This window comes from Lepidochelys kempii, chromosome 14 (genome assembly GCF_965140265.1).
Source record: "Lepidochelys kempii isolate rLepKem1 chromosome 14, rLepKem1.hap2, whole genome shotgun sequence".
NCBI lineage: Eukaryota > Metazoa > Chordata > Testudines > Cheloniidae > Lepidochelys > Lepidochelys kempii.
The window spans coordinates 27,325,440-27,339,793 of record NC_133269.1 but is presented as its reverse complement, the minus strand read 5'-3'; positions in this window follow the sequence as shown (position 1 = coordinate 27,339,793).

Here is a 14,354-nt window from a genome sequence, read left to right as displayed (position 1 = left end):
TTTTGTTCAGCTCTTTTTTCTGTTTGTGGCCTGAATAAAGTCTGTGTTTCAAGAGTGAGCATTTTCAGCTTCCCTTTCAGTGAACAGTAAAGCTGCCAGTAAAGCCAGGTTGCTGCCAGACTGCAAAGACTTTAAAGATTGCACCTCTCCCAAAGCCAGTGACTAAGATAAAGTATTCTGTTATTTGTATTAAAGTAGCACCTAAGGCCCCTTTGTGCTGGGATATGCACAGACACAGAGTGAGAGACAGCCCCTGCTCCAGATAGTGGACAGTCTATAACTAGAGAAGACAGACAGAGGGTGGAGGGAAGAGCCCCCTGTTGGGGCTCCCCCGAGACCTCTTCCACTCATTTTCCCAAGTACTCAGTTCAACTCCAGACATTGTCACTTAGGTATTTTTATTTGGCATCCAGCAATGCTAGGCTGAGTTGATCAGACTCAGACCCAGAGGGATGGATGCAGGGTACATCACAGTTCCAAAGTTACACAGAAACCCTTTCACTTTATATTCATTATACATCTCATTGCATTTACTATACATTGCATTACATGGTTTTGGATTGGCTTGGTTACTTTGCAGGAACTAACCCCTGTGCAGCATGTTCTGTTCCCAGCCATAGTGAGTCGAGCCTGAGGGCCAGGGGGCGAGTTGGGGAAATAAAGGGGGCATAGCTCATGGGCATGAATATATGTGAATAGGGCAAGTGAACTGAATACTGGCACCATTTTCCATAGGCGGTAGTGATTTTAGTTGATATCGCGCTCCTGAGGGTAACAGAGACTGAAACGGAACAGCTCCTGCAGGTGTCCGGCTACAGACCAGGGCTGTATGCTGCTAGCCTGTGTGCTGCAATGCTAAAGTAATCACTCAGTGATGTGGAAATGTGTCCTACCGTGGTGGGAGAAATAAAGCAGCCCTCCCCAGAAACATTTGGCAAAGGATTTCTGACCTCCTCCAGGAAAGTTTCATTGAGATCTTAATGGATGATTCATGGGACATCCTGATGCACATAAACAAACTGTTCCGCATGGCCCCCTATGCGTAACTCAATAGGGGAATGAGAAGCAGATAGCAACTCTACCTCTATTGGTTGTTTCACTACCTCTTCTAGCTTCAGAGTAATCAACATATGTGTCCTGCTACTCTGAGAGTTCCATATCTACAATTTCAAAGCAAACTGCATACTTATCAGAGGTTCCTTTCCCTGCATCAGGCTCACCCATGCTGGACCGTAGATACGGCTGGACTGCCCAGGAGTCAAAAACGGGTCCTGGCTCACTGCAGCACTGGATTCTCCTGGTCACCTGTTCCCCATACTCTTCCTCTTGTTCCACCTTCTCCTTGCTGTTCACTCATGCTCCCCCAAAGTATCCACAGAGCTCTTGGGGATGGTGGTGGGGACCTCTGGCATTGAACCATGCCTTGTTCTTCTGTAATTTTGCCTTGTCAGTTGCTACCATGATCTTTTGAACTTGTAAAATCTGCATCTGAACCCAGGCTTCTGACAGGGCCATTGTAACCAGATGGACTGGAACCATGTCAGTTATATCTTCCCACAATCTCACTGTCCTTCCCATTAAGGCCTAGCAAGGGGAAAATCCTGTGGATGTGTGTTACTTAGGTTTGATGTGCCATTTATCCATGGTAATACTTCATTCCAATTGCTGCCTGTTGTATTCACCTCTTTTTCTTAGTTTGGATTTGATGGTTCTATTCATATCCTGCTGCTGGATGATAAGGAATGTGAAACTTCTGATCACTGACCAGCAGGTTGCATACTTCTTTGACAACTGACCCCACAAATCCACTCCCATTGTTGGAGTCAATAACCTTAAGCACCCCCTATCTGCAGAACAGATAGCACATCAATTGCTTTGCTGTAGTTATGACAGTCATCTCTAACAATGCCTCCACTATCTGAACTGGATGTATGGGATTCCTTATGGTCCAGTGACTGGTTCTGAGGCAGTGAGTCCTCTCCTACAAGTAAAATGTAGGTGTGCACTTGACAATATTCCAGGCTGGACTTGGCCCATGCCTCCAAAAAGGTCTCGAGTAATTGGGGTACCCATGCAGACATATCCTGTCCATTTTGTACAGGTATTTTCTGTGCATTTTTAATTGATTCCACAACCGCAGCCATGGGCATGACACATCCTTCCTCATTCCCCCGAAGCATTATGTTAGCCAAATCCACTGCTAATTTTATTTCCACTATAACCTACTTGCAACCTCCAAGCCGACAGATCAGAAAGACAGACTCCAAGCAGCATGGTACTGTCACAAGGGGTGACTGGTTTAATGGTTTTGTTTGAGGGGGTGGAGGTTGGAGCCAAACGGCCAATCAATACAGGGCAGAGACTGGCCCAAGGGAACACTGCAGAAAGCAGCTTGATTACCTCATCAGTGTCCGTCAGTCCCTGCTACAGGTACCTGTGTCTGTACTCCACTTCCTCCCTCCTCCTATTTCCCCCCCACCCCCACCCCACAGCTGAGTGTAGCTGTACCTGCTGCAGCTGCCTTGTGGCTCAATCTCTGGACTTCTCTCAGGAGACATTTGCTTTCTAAACTGGTAGGAGGGAGGGAGACTGATGTGATAATCAGATGAATGTGTATTCAACTGTCCTGTTATCCTGGAGAGACAAGGGGCATGAGGTAATCTCTTTTAATGGACCAACTTCTGTTGGCAAAGAAGAAAAGTTTTCAAGCTACACTGAGCTCTCCTCTGGGTTTGGGAAATGTACTCAGAGTGTCACAGCTAAATACAAAGTGGAACAGATTGTTTATATAAGTAGTTCACCCATATTCTAAGGGACCATTCAAGGTGAAATGGCCTGTTAACACCTCTGCAGTCATAGGACACCCCTAGTTCTTACCTGCTACCCCGCACTCGAACCCATATAGGGGTATCATTAAAAATTACAATCCATCTTTGATGGGGACCACATTCTGAAATAAATCTTTCCTAAACCCCGTCTTTTGGCCTTCAAACAACTCCCCACCCCACCCCCTCGCCACCACCACCCAGTCTTTTGAATCTCATCCTCAGAAACAAGCTTCCTACAGACTGGGACCCACCAACTCAAAGCAGCACCAGACCCTGCCAAAACAACAGACGCAAAATCTACAAACATATCTCCACTGCTATGATGGGTGCCTTGCAATGCCTTGCTAAAGTAGGTTCCACCTGGGCCGCTCACAAGCAGCCTTCCAGAATGCAAGTCACACCCTGAGTGTCTGCATGCAACTGGAGCCTGCCAGTCACACTTGGGTTACACTCTGACTCTCACCAGCTTTGGTTATACTGCAGGGTGACCCCAACATACCCCCAGTCCCAGATTTATCCCAGAAATGTATGTTCTGTACTGCCCAGCCCTCTCCTAGACAGTACAAATATTTTAAGTTCGCTATTCCTTTAAGGGAATATTATGCCATTTTATTATCTCAAATAGTTATTCAGATGCTTTCACGTTAAACACGTTGGACTAGATAAAACAGTAAAACAAGTTTATTAATTACAAAGAGATAGATTTTAAATGAGTACAGTACAAGTAATGAGGCATAAATTCAGGAATGGTTACAAGAAAAATAAAGATAAAACATTTACTAATGCCTAACAAAACAAATTATATTAGATTCAAGCAAAGTTTCTCAGCACATGATTTAAAAGATTACTGACCAAACTCTGAAGTCAGAACCCCTCCCTCAGTGTCCAATATCTGCTTCCATTTTCTCTTCAGGTGCAATGACTGTGATGGGAGGGGGGCGGGGGGTTCCTTGGTGTGTTTGTCTCTCCTTGCTTTAGTTTCAGGTCCCCCCCACCCTTGAAAAACATTTCCAGCTGGGCACTAGGACACAAAGAGTTTATGTGGAAGAATGTTTCCTGCTGGCTTTTTCTCACCTGTTGGAGCTTTCTTTGTTTCACTCCCTGCTTGGTGACGCTGTCTACTGCTTAAATGCAAATTAAGTAGAGCACACAGTCCTGTGTTTAGGACATACGTGTTGGCCAGCTTCTCTTAGGGCAAGGCAGTGGAGTTTGAAATATGTGTTAATAGCACCACACAGGGGAATGTTATAACTTCACATACAATGTTGCCACACATATTTTACCAGGACAATACTGAACAGCAAATTATGAGTTTTCAAATGATACCTTGGTCACAGTGTCTGGAGTAGCACACAACTAAGACTGCCAATCTCAGATCAGACTGTCATAAAACAGGGCAGACACCCCAAACTGGTAGTATATTCTATAACTAAATTCTACCAAACCAGTAACAAGCATGGACACCTAAATTACTATATTTGTTTGACCATAGAGTCTCAGGCAGTCCTCTTAGGCTTTCCAATGCATCTTGCCACTCAGACACACTGGACTTTATGATGAAATATTATTAAAACCAAAAATCATCACACATTAGGTCACTCCCAACCCCAAAGGGCCAGTCACTTACTCCAGGTCAATGGATACTCGTGATCTCACACTAAAGACAACACTGTAGTAATTTTTGCTAGAAGACTTACTAAAGATTTATTAGCTAAGAAAAAGAAATGAGAGTTATTGAGAGGTTATAGCAGGTAAAAACATTAACAGGTGAGTCAGAGTTTGTAAGTCCAAATGACAGCAGATGTGTAATAATCTCCTAGTTTTCCCTAAGTCTCTAAGGGTTACTCAAAATGGCTTTGGGGATCTCAGTCCAATGGCTCAGAATTCCACCCTATCAGAATTCATCAGTCCAGAGATACAGGATCACTCCCAGGGTTCATTCTTATAGCTGTCTTCCCAGAAAGCAATCTGGCAAGTGTTTCCATCACAGCATGGGTATGTAGATTTCCCGTTGTTGAACACAATGACCCATGCTTTGAAATTACCATCCTTCTTTATTACGGCTCTAAGGCTTCAATCCCATTTGATGGGCAATTAAGTTACAGATATATGCATAATGCGTTTAGTTACAGCAGTCCAACCAATCATTCACTAGTTTTCATGAACATTGTGATAACCAGAAACAATCCTTCATTAGTTTTCATGCAGTTTTACACATTAAGTAGATTCTCATCCTAATACTAATAAACATTTTCGATTGGGGGTTATCTAATTAGAGGGTATACATATATAATGTAAATTATCAGAGGGGTAGCCATGTTAGTCTGGATGTGTAAAAGCAGCAAAGAGTTCTGTAGCACCTTATGGACTAACAGACGTATTGGAGCATAAGCTTTCATGGGTGAATACCCTCTTCATCAGTTGCATGTAGTGGAAATTTCCAGAGGCAGGTATAACTATGAAATAATTATGTAAATATACAATAATAATGTAAATTGTAATTGTGACACTCAAACAATGAAATGATTGCAAAGCTAGAGCTGTTCAGACTGCAGGCAGCCAAAAAAAAGAAAAAATATAGGCAAATCTTGGAGCTAAAAGAACTGGAAATAGGGGCCCAAAAGCAAGCTATGGAATTAGCATAGCAGAGGGCTGTGGAACTGAAACAACAAGAAGTTGAGGAGAGAGAGAGAGAGATCAGGAACATCCACTGGACTTGCTGGAAAAGCAGAACCAGAACTCCCCCACAGCACTGATTCCCACCTCTCCAAAAAGCCAGAAATGGGAACAATTGTGTCCTGCATACGGCACAGTGAGAAAGCCATTAGAGTCATCCAGAGAATGTTCCAGATACTTCAATTACATGGTTTTGTCATCGACCTGGATAGCTTCTCAGGACTTAGCTCATCTTACAATCACAGAATCACAGAAGATTAGGGTTGGAATAGACCTAAGCAGGTCATCTAGTCCAACCCACAAAGACCTTGGAGCCAGATCTTCACACACTGAAACAAAATTCTCCTTCCTATATTGGAATGGGCAAGGACCTCATGAACTCCTTCCCACAGATGCCAGAGGCTACCATCTGGCACCTGCTCATTCTGGGACTGATGGTGTCCTGCTTGGAGGTGGTGTGGAGGGCACTCTCCCATGTGAGGTCTCTACCAACTCTCTTATTGGTTTGGGACCATGCCAGGAGTAGCTGAAAAATGATATCATAATCACTCACTCTGTCCTGTGGTCATTGAGCTGGTGGTATGGACTGAGAAACCTAACACAAAAGAAACTTTGACAGTCTCAAGTGAGAAGGATACCCATGGATACCTGCCTCATAGTCTGGGAGCTCTCATGGCATCCCATCTCTGCCATCAAAAGCAATATCCTTCCTTCAGAACACAAGAGAGACAGCAATGAGGATTGCTATGTAATGTTTCTCTCCTCCTCCTCACTGCTCCAGCCCAACAACAAGATGGTAGCGGGGAACCCCAGTTCATTGCTCAGTACTCTCTGCTGGGCAAAGAAGAAGATTGGTATTAATTTTCAATGAGAGGGGCTGACTCACTGCACATGGTTCCTAGGAAAGGTGGGAACTGAACAGTAGGAGGCATCAGTCAGTGCTTGAACATAAGAATATAAGAACGGCCATACAGGGTCAGACCAAAGGTCCATCTGGCCCAGTATCCTGTCTTCTGACAGTGGCCAGTGCCAGGTGCCCCAGAGGGAATGAACAGAACAGGTAATCATCAAGTGATCCATCCCATCACCCATTCCAAGCTTCTGGCAACAGCGGCTAGGGACACCATCCCTGCCCACCCTGGTTAATAGCCATTGGTGGACCTATCCTCCATGAATTTATCTAGTTCTTTTTTGAATGCTGTTGTAGTCTTGGCCATCACAACATCCTCTGGCAAGGAGTTCCACAGGTTGACTGTGTGTTGTGTAAAAAAATACTTCCTTTTGTTTTAAACCTGCTACCTATTAATTTCATTTGGTGACCCCCTAGTTCTTGTGTTATGAGAACTAGTAAATAACACTTCCTTATTTACTTTCTCCACACCAGTCATGATTTTATAGACCGCTATCATATCCCCCCTTAGTTGACTTTTTTCCAAGCTTTTTAGCCAGTTATCAATCCATGAGAGGACCTTCCCTTTTATCTCATGACTGCTTTCTTTGCTTAAGAGCCTTTGGTGAGGGACCTTGTCAAAGGCTTTCTGAAAATCTAAGCACACTATATCTACTGAATCCCCTTTGTCCATATGCTTGTTGACCCTCTCAAAGAATTCTAGTAGATTGGTGAGGCATGATTTTCCTTTACTAAAACCACCTTGACTGTTCCCCAACAAATTATGTTCATCTTTGTGTCTGACAATTTTGATCTTTACTATAGTTTCAACCAGTTTGCCCGGTACTGAAGTCAGGCTTACTGGCCTGTAATTGCCGGGGTCACCTCTGGAGCCCTTTTTAAAAATTTGCGTCACATTAGCTATCCTCCAGTCATCTGGTACAGAAGCTGATTTAAATTATAGGTTACAGACTACAGTTAATAGTCCTTCAATTTCACATTTGAGTTCCTTCAGAACTCTTGGGTCAATACCATCTGGTGCTGGTGACTTATTACTGTTTAATTTATCAATTTGTTCCAAAACCTCCTCTAATGACAGCTCAGTCTGGGACAGTTCCTCAGATTTTTCACCTACAAGGAATGGTTCAGGTCAGGGAATCTCCCTCACATCCTCAATGGTGAAGATCAATGCAAAGAATTCATTTAGTTTCTCCGCAATGGCCTTATCATCCTCAAGTGCTCCTTTAGCATCTTGATTGTCCAGTGGCTTCACTGGTTAGTTAGCAGTGTTCCTGCTTCTGATGTACTTAATTTTTTTTTTTTTGCTATTACTTTTTGAATCTTTGGCTAGTAGTTCTTCAGATTCTTTTTTGGCCTTCCTAATTATATTTTTATACTTCTCTTGCCAGAGTTTATGCTCCTTTCTATTTTTCTCGCTAGGATTTAACTTCCATTTTTAAAAGGATGCCTTTTTGCCTCTCACTGCTTCTTTTACTTTGTTGTTTAGCCACAGTGGCTCTTTTTTGGTTCTCTTACTATGTTTTTTAATTTGGGGTATATATTTAAGTTGAGCCTCTATTATGGTGTCTTTAAAAAGTTTCCATGCAGCTTGCAGGGATTTTACTTTTGGGGCTGTCCCTTTTAATTTCTGTTTCACTAACCTCCTCATTTTTATGTAGTTCCCCTTTCTAAATTAAATGCTGCAGTGTTGGGCCACTGTGGTGTTTTCCCAGTCACAAGGATGTTAAATTTAATTATATTGTGGTCACTATTACCAAGTGGTCCAGCTATATTCACCTCTTGGACCTGATCCTCTGCTTTACTTAGAACCACATCAAGAATTGCCTCTCCTCTTGTGGGTTACAGGACTAGCTGCTCCAAGAAGCAGTCATTTAAGGTGTCAAGGATCTTTATCTCTGCATCCCTCCTTGAGGTGACATGTACCCAGTCAATATGGGGATAGTTGAAATCCCCCATTATTACTGAGTTTTTAATTTGTATAGCCTCTCTAATCTCCCTGAGCATTTTATAGTCACTATCACCATCCTGGTCAGGTGGTCAGTAATATATCCCTACTGCTATATTCTTATTATTTGAGCATGGAATTACTATCCATAGAGATTCTATGATACAGTTTGGTTCATTTAAGATTTTTACTTCATTTGATTCTATGCTTTCTTTCACATATAGTACCACTTCCTCAGCAGCATGACCTGTTCTGTCCTTCCGATATATTTTGTACCCTGGTATTACTGTGTCCCATTGATTATCCTCATTCCACCAAGTTTCTGTGATGCCTATTACATCAATATTCTCATTTAATAGGAGGCACTCTAGCTCACCCATCTTAATATTTAGACTTCTAGCATTGGTATATAAGCACTTTAAAAACTTGTCACTTTTTAGCTGTCTCCCATGATATGATGTAATTGAATGAGACTTTTTTTCATTTAACTATTTCTCATCATATCCTACTTGTATTTTATCATCTTCCATCCTCTCCTTCTTACTAGGACATAGACAATCTCCATTCGTAGATCCTCCCCTAAGGGATGTCTCTCTCTGAACGACGTGCTCCTCCGCACCTGTTGGCTTTCCCCCAGCCCTTAGTTTACAAACTGCTCAACAACTTTTTCAATGTTAAGTGCCAGCAATCTGGTTCCATTTTGGTTGAGGTGGAGCCCATCCTTTCTGTATAGTCTCCCCCTTTCCCAAAAGTTTCCCCAGTTCCTTATAAATCTAAACCCCTCCTCCCCACACCATAATCTCATCCACGCATTGAGACCTTGCAGTTCTACCTGTCTAACTGGCCCTGCGTGTGGAACTGGAAGCATTTCAGAGAATGCTACCATGGAGGTCCTGGACTTCAGTCTCTTACCTCGCTGTCTAAATTTGGCCTCCAGGACCTCTCTCCTATCCCTCTCTATGTCATTGATACCTACATGTACCATGACCACCTGGCTTCTCCACAGCACTATACATAAGTCTATCTAGATGTCTCAAGAGATTCGCAACCTTCGCACCAGGCAGGCAAGTCACCATGCAGTTCTCCCGATCATCACAAGCCCAGCTATCTATGTTTCTAATGATTGAGTCGCCCATTACTAATACCAGTCTCTTCCTAGTAACTGGAGTTCCCTCCCCCGGAGAGGTATCCTCAGTGCAAGAGGATACCACAACATTATCTGGAAGGAGAGCCCAACTATGTGATCATTTCCCTCTGCTCCAGCTGGATGTTCTCCTTCCCTGACACTTTCATCCTCCTCAACAGCACAGAGGCTGTCAGACAGAGGGTGGGATCATTCTACTTTGTCCCAGAAAGTCTCATCTATGTACCTCTCTGTCTCTCTTAGCTCCTCCGGTTCAGCCACCCTGGTCTCCAAAGACCGTACATGGTCTCTGAGGGCCAGGAGCTCCTTGCACCAAATGCATACATACGCCACCTGCCCATAGGGCCGGTAATCATACATGCTGCACTGGGTGCAATAAACTGGATATCCCCCACTCTGTTGCTGGATTTCTGCCTGCATTCACTTTTTACCTCCTGAAGTTAGTTCCTTTGCTGAGGTTTTGTTTTTCTCAGGGGTTATTTGGGGCTTTAAGTTTAAAGAAGTTTAAGGAATGTTACATATATCTAGCCCCCCACTTTCCCTGTAAACTCCCACACAAAACTCCCCCTGGTCGCTAGCTCCTCTGGTCGCTTACGAGTGGGCTTTTTAAAGCCCTGGTCTTCCTGATTAGCTCTGTCCCTTGGTTAGGGGTTGATGGGTACTAAAGGGCTTAGAGATCAAAGCCTCATCAAGAAGCTCTCAGCCTTGCCTAGCAGGCCGCTAGGCTCAGCACCCAGATGGTGAGCACATGGTCCCCCAAACAAACAGACCACACGGAGAAAGGGCAGGGCAGGGGCAGGACCTCGGGGAGGGTAGGGGTAGGGGTAGGGCAAGGGTGTTTGGGTTTGTGTGATTAGACAGTTGGAACCCTACCCCATGTATATAATGAACATCTAACAAATGCAAAGAAATTCAAGCCTAAGTAAATCTGAGGCAAAACTGTCGGTGAAGTGAAATTAAGGTTGAGAGTAAAGAACTAGAGCTACAAAGGGACAGGCCTCACAACACTGACCATTGCAACAGCTAACTCGTAGGTACCCTGCAAACCAGTGGAATCCTTGGACCTAAATTAGGCACCCAGGCTCCCTATACAATGTATGGGAAGAGTTAGGTGCCTATGAATGAGCTTCGCAGAAGCCAGCATGCTGAGCAGGGAAACACCTAAGCCAGCCAGTGGGAAATGTTGAGGAAAGGGACATGGCCTAAGCTCCACCTCAGAAAGGATTTAGGCATCTAACTGCTTCAGATGTACAGTCATGAATCCTCTCCTGGAGTTAGGCATCTAAGCTAGGTCACATCAGCCCAGAAAGAAAGATCCCCACATACATGCCACTGTAGTCAGAGACCTGTAACCTAGTGGTCAGGGCACTGACCTGAGATGTGGATATTGTTTTCAAATCCCTGCTCTAATATGGAGCAGGGACTTGAAGTGGGGTGTCCCACATGCCAGCTAAGTGCCCTAGTCCCTGGGCTCTTGGGTATTCTGAAACACACCGCACCCTCTCTGTGTTTAGGGTCAGACCCGATCAAGTGGACATATTCTGAGCATACCTATTAGATTGGGCTCTGCAGGTGAGATAGGCAGAGGCACACTTAGTTGGCGAATCCTACTGGGGCTTAGGTCTGAGCTAAGGCACTGAGCTACACGTGCATACCCACTGGAAAAAATGTAGGCACCTTGGGCACTTTGCTGGCAGAAATTTATGTATCTGCACGAACAGGCAGCATCTGAACAGGGGGTTGAGGATCTCAGGGGAGTTAGGTGGCTAACGTAGCGGTCTCTTTGTGGATCTAGCCCAAAGTACCTATTAGTAAAATAAGAGAAAATAACTGTTACAATAACTTTTGTAGCTATAAAAAACAAACATTAAAACAGGGAAATTCAAAGTCAGGGTTAACTGACATGTCTGAGTCGATGAAAATCAACATCTAAAGCACTAGCCACCTTCACTTTGTCCCTTGTAGTGCTTTCCTGAGGAAAAAAAGAAGCTCTGAGATAAATGTATCCATTCATAGCAGTTTATTTGTATCATCACCACAAGTGTTAGCACCCAAAGAATGTGCCTACGGGGGAGCACACATGCAAACATGCACTGTAAAAAGTGCAGGCCAGGTTGAGGCCCTGTTGTAATAAGTGATTCATAGATTCCAAGGCCAGACAGGACCATTCTGATGATCCAGTCTGACCCCCTATATAACATGGGCAAGAGAACTTCCCCAAAATAACCCCTAGAGCAGATCTTTTAGAAAAACATCCAATATTGATTTTAAAATTGTCGGTAACAGAGAATCCACCATGACCCTTGGTAAATTGTTCCAGTGATTAATTATTCTAACCATTAAAAAGTTATGCTTTAGCTCCTGTCTGAATTTATCTAGCTTCACCTTCCAGCCACTGGATTGTGTTATACTGAAGAGTCCATTATTAATTGTTGTTCTTCCTGTAAATACTTCTACTCTGTAATTAACTTACCCCTTAACCTTCTCTTTGTTAAGCAAAATCAATTGAGCTCTTTGAGTCTATTACTAAAAGGCAACCCTCTCCAATTTATCAACATCTTTCTTGAACTGGACACAGTATTCCAGCAGTGATTGCACCAGTGCCAACTACAGAGGTAAAATAATTTCTCTGTTCCTATTTGAGCATCGGTTTATGCATCCCAGGATCACATTAGCCCTTTTGGCCACAGCTTTGCACTGGGAGCTCATGTTCAGCTGATTGTCCACCATGACCCCCAAATCTTTTTCAGTCGCTTCTTCCCAGGATAGAGTCCCCCATCCTGTAAGTATGGCCCACATTCTTTGTTCCCAGATGCATATACTTACATTAACTGTTTAAAAACACATATTGTTTGCTTGTGTCCATTTTACCAAGCAATCCAGATCACACTGTCAGTGACCTGTTCTCTTCATAATTCACCATTTCCCCTATTTTTGTGTCATCTGCAAAATTTATCTTGATAATTTTGTGTTTTCTTCAGGTTATTGATAAAATCCTTAAATAACATAGGGCAAAGAACTGATCCTTGTGGTACCCCACTAGAAGCATGCCTGCTTGATGATGATTCCCCATTTACAATTATATACTGAGACCTATCAGTTAGACAGTTTTTAATCCATTCAGTGTGTGCCATGGTAACCTTAAATTGTGCTAGTTTTTTAATCAAACTGTTGTGTAATACCAAGTCAAAGGCCTTAGAGAAGTCTAAGTTTATGACATCAACACTATTACCTTTATCAGCCAAATTTGTAATCTCATCAAAAAAAAATCAAGCCCTCCTTTAATTATTTATTAATTGAGTTCTGAATGAACCACTCCTTTATCTTCCCCAAGCTAACTTTAACTGTGAATGTAATTGGTGGAAAATGGGTAAAGGTTCGTGAATTGTCACAATGACCTGTTATATGATTGTTTAAGAAAAGATGCAAGAAGGAGACAGAATGACTGAATTTAAACAGAGAGGGTCTATGATAACATTCAAGGACAGTGTTAAGATTATGACTGATGAACAAGAGGAGTAGGGGACCAGAAATCAATGGACCAAAAGTGGTGCTTTGGAAATTAGGCCTAATTGGTGGGCAAAATAATGAAAGCATGAACCATTCCACTCATCACCATTTTGGAGGCCCTTAAAATGAGGCAAGAGGTTAGCAGCTGGCTTATTTACTGAAATATGAGAGTTCATCTCACTCTTACTTTTCCCTACCAAATGTTATTGTGGGTGTAATCATTTTACATAGGGACATCTAATTTTTTAAAACTCTTACTAAGATCTTCACCTAAGTGATATCTTGTGACAGAAATATCCACACGTTAATTATGTGTTAAGTAAAAGCATATTTATTTTGACCAGTTTTCAATGTTTTGCCTGTCAAAATCATTGGATACCCCCTCCTGCAAGTAAGCAAATAAAGGCACCTGATTTACCATCTTTAGACTATTCGCTACTCTGTGTATTTCTGACACATCCCCTCTTGTTAGTCTCTTCTATATACTAAACAGTCTCTCCTCATAAGAAAATCTTTCCAAGACTTTAATCCTTTCCACTGCTCCTTCCAATTCTTCAAGATGAAGGGGGAACCAGAACTTTGCACAGACCTCTGTGCCTCGAATACCATCAGAGACACTGTATTATGTAGTCTTCAGTGAACTATGACTCCCAATAAAGATGCACATCAGCATAGTAATAGCGGGGTCATTTGGCACAAAAACACCAGCACTCACAGCATGGGTTTCTCATTCAGCTTGCACAATAACACCTTATCACTTCCAGTTTGTCTACAGGCATCAAATTCCACCACCATCCTTATGGTGGGTGAAACACGGCCAGAAAGGGTTAAACATCCTGCACGATAAATGACCCAAATTCAATCTTTAGAGACATGTTTAAAAAGTATGTAAATGGTAATTAGGGCCTTTCCATGTTAGATAGGCTAGAACTTTGAAATGCAAACCTGTATTTTTAGAGAATTAGAGGTGATACTAATTGTATTTGTTTACTTATATCTTGTTAGATGTCAGCCATGTAAACAGACAGTTCCTGTCTATTACTATAGCTATTGATTCAGAGATCAAAAGGGAATATTAACATTTAGATGAATCTTGGGTAAAATAATGTCATTGTCTATATGTCTCTTTAAAGTTTGTGATAAGCTGCCTAATGGATAAATTGCCTTATGTTAATCCATATAGCTAATTACCAGTGATGCTTAGGAAACAGGTCTACTTCAGAGTCTGGCTGATTGCCTGTTGTTCGCCTAAGCATTGTGTGGTCAAGGGGCTGCTAGAAAACTGTATAAAAAACTCTTGGGACCTGATCCTTTTTATCTCAGTTCTGCTTGATGCTTCAT